Below are 3,845 nucleotides of genomic sequence, written 5' to 3' on the forward strand. Positions count from 1 at the left end.
GTGTCCTCTTGGGACAGACATGAGCAGTCCAGTGCACTGCTGCAGAAAGTATCTATCTGCTTCCTCAAGTGCTAGAATTGCTATTTCCCTCTCTCTACTGGATTCAACACCTTTATAATTTATTAGCCTGATAGCTGATAAAAAGCATATGATAACATTTTTCATAGTCTATTAATTATCACACAGCTTAATTGCGGCAAATTTCCCAACACAATAAATCATTGCCTAGAATAAAGACCATGCGTTTGTTCTGGCTTCAGCTAATGCGACAGTTTCCTGACCCACCACTAATTTATCAAACATGCTTTGGTTATTTTTAAACAACAGAAGCATAAGCCAAACAAATTATATCTAATAAATGGCCAAGGTAAGAAAAAAATGTTGATAAATTTGGAAAGGTGAGCGTCTCTGTCAGTCTCTGCCATCTGAAATTTCTCCGAGGCTATCTCTCATGTTCCTGGAAACGCCCAACAGTGTCCAGCTCAGGAACAACCCCTTTCCATGTGGCATCCTGAACTGAGCCCTACCCCATCTCAACTCCACCTAAGGGTTACAGCTTAACATCATGCACAAATGAGTAACTGGAGATCCTTATTTTCCTCTTCCTGTTCCTATGCAGGACCTATTGCAATGGCTGCTTAATTCTCTTCGAATGTTTGAGAAAAAGAATGAAAGCTTGGCTGGTACCAGTACACACATCAGCTCTTTAATATATTGATTCATCTATTTCACTTCACCTTCTTCCTCTGCTACTCATTCCAGTTACTGTTTATTTGGCCTCCTCCCTTTCCAGGTAATAGAACTTGCTTCAGCAAACACATATTCACATAACAAAATTTTCCCTGACAGCAGAATTAAGGAAGCCTGGTTTCCTAGGGATTCATGTTGCTGATTCCCAAGTTCCATCCTCACACCATGTCCCCCATGATACCTTCACTATGCAAAACCAGCACTTTAAATGGCCAGGGTGAGCCATATACCTGCTGCTTGGCTCAGCACTCTACATCCATTGCACAGTCAGTGAGATGACTGTGTTCTTACAGTTGTTGCCAAGGAGAATATACTGCATTCATTTTTCTGACTGGAAAATATTTCTTAAAATACTTTAAAATTAAAATAAAGGGGGTTCCAATGGAGCTCTCCGTTTCCTGGAACTGTGAATTTAAAAAGAATGGATAGCCAAGGAAATGGACATGCATTTGAAATGATTGCTGGAGAGTTAGGAATGATGCTCCTGGAAGATCAAATGTGTATTTTTACTGTAAGTCTATATGAGAAGATCACTGAACTTCCTGACAGATTAATGGGATGTATAGAAGTGAAATGACCATGAATGAGCACTTTTAAATTTTATTGCCTTTCGGGGTGTGTGTTTGCTTTTACCTTTGGAAGGTGAGCACAGATAGTGCTTTTAATCACTGGGGAAAGTTCTGGTTAGAGGCAACTTCTCTATGTCTGTGATTTCTCTTTATGATAACATTTAAAGAAAATGTGGTGCAATGACTGTGGTATTGAATCAAAGGAGCAGGCATTTCAGAATAAGTGAGGTGAAAATCCTGTACCTACTTCTTCAAGGATAGAAAAACCACATGGAGTGCTACTGCACATGCACATGAAGGCACAATAACTCTGTGACACAACTAAGTGATAGCTAAGAAAACAAACAAGCAAACAAACAAGCAAGCAAAAGGCTGTGGAAATTTGTCCCACAATGTGTGAAGCTGTTTATCTTGTCAGGACCTTTTCTGACAGAAAGGCACATGACCAGCGCTTGGGCTGAGAGTGTGAAGATAAAGGAGGAAGTTACAAGTTTGCATAATAGCCAATTTTTTTTTTTTTTCCAATGTGTAACACCTCAAGATAAGGATAAATGTAGCAGGTTGGCAATGTTTTGGTGGTGATAGACTACATTGACTGCACAGTGAGAACAACCCCTGCCAAAAGCTGTGTACAGGGTTCCGGTGGCACAGGCAGTGGGTATGCCAGGAACAGCTCTCCTAAGAGGAGTTACATTCACTTTCTCCGTACAGAGCTGGTTTCATTTTTATTCATTGATTTCCTCTTTCATGTTTTTTCAACTCTGTGAAGTATTGTCATAAAACACCCACAACCTTCTTAAGCTCTGTTTATGTGACAGCCACCTTAGGTGTACTGTTAGCCTTTGATACAACTGTCAGAACGCCTAAACTCTATCCAGGGCTGGTGATTCCTTGTTCTTACTTAATTTTGCATAAAATATCGTTTCAATCAGAATCATGTTACTATCAAGTCCAACTGTTAATGAAACATTACCAAGTCCACCACTAAACCCCGTCTCTAAGTGTCACACCTGCACTTCTATTATCCAGTGATAGTGACTCAACCATTTCCCTGGGAAGCCGTGTTCTAATGTTTGGCAACCTCATTGATGTAGAAGTTTTTCCTAATATCCGAGCTAAACTTCCTCTCCCACAACATGAGGCCATTTCTTCTCATCCTGTCATTATGTGCCAGAAAATGCATTCTGTGTTAGAAAACACCATGCAAGCATGTCACCACGCAGGAAGTTAAAATCCACGTGCCAGTGAGTGGTCAATACTTCAGTCAAGGCAGTTAAGTGCTCGTTGGTTGCAAAAAGCTTGTTATTGCACTGCATTAAGCACAAAGGTCAGTCTGCGCATATCATTTGCTACACAACGTCAGTGTAGTTTCACAATCCATTTTCTTCAATCTTAGCACAGCTGGGAGGAGATGTTAGCTCTCCACCTCACACTGATCCTACACCCCACAGCACCACCTAATCACCTCTGGGAACACCATGATTTCTCAGGCCATAACAGTGAGGTGTTTTCTTCAGCATCCATTGCTGGCTTGTGACCTCCTGTCTCCTTGCTACTCATTCCTTCCCACACAGCAAATTGTGCTGTCTCTTGAGTTTTGCCAGTGTGGATAGCAAATGGCAAGAAAATAAATTTCTCCACCCCTTTCCCTAGGAAGTGAGCTAATGCTTGGGACAGGAAATAAAGGCGAGTGAGCAGCTGAACTTTTTCAAAGAGAGGTATGAGAAAGGGGAAGCGTAATGGCTCTGGCACATAGCTCTTTTCTTCTCCTGTCCCCTTGAAAGCCTGAGAAGATGTGTGGACATCAAGGATTCCTCAAGGTGCCTCCATTTGAGGTCTAGAAAAAGCATTATTTGCAAAATCACTGACAGGAGCTTAAATAGCTGCTACATCCTCATCACAGCTGCTGAGGCATGTAGCAGAAGAGGTTTCTTCTGTGTCCTTGTCATAGGTTAGCACTACAGTCCTTCTACTCATCTGGCCCAGGGTAGTCTTGAGTTTGAAAGGTTAAGGTGGAGAATTACCTGGCACTGGGACACTGGATGGAAGACAAAGGAACAGTAGGGTGGCAAGAACTGCAGTCTCCATCCTGCTTGTCAGAACTTCAATTTTTTGAAGTGCATAGACAATTAGGTTATTTCCAAGAAAGAATAAGGCCTCTCAGCGTAAGTTAGGACTCCTCTACGCGTATGAGTTCAGTGTGCTATTTGTGAAACACTCCACTCGTATTTCAGAAGAAATGGGGAGAGAGCACAACTCACAACATGCCGAGGTGGATGGTGCTTTCCAAGCGGCTGGGGCTGACAGGTATGACCCAGCACTGGCCCTTAAAACACAGCATTAACAAAGCCAGGGCGGGCATCGCGGAGGTCACCACCCTGTTCATTGTTGGCACCGCCGCCAGGCCACGGCTCAAGCCTCCTCCCCCTCCCTTGGCGCCCCTCAGGCGCGGACCGGCGGTGACCCCGCTGCTTCCGCCCGCCCCCGCACCGTTCCTGCCGGGCATCCCGCCCCTTCCTGCCCGGC

Source organism: Corvus hawaiiensis, chromosome 3, assembly GCF_020740725.1.
Source record: "Corvus hawaiiensis isolate bCorHaw1 chromosome 3, bCorHaw1.pri.cur, whole genome shotgun sequence".
Taxonomy (NCBI): Eukaryota; Metazoa; Chordata; class Aves; order Passeriformes; family Corvidae; genus Corvus; species Corvus hawaiiensis.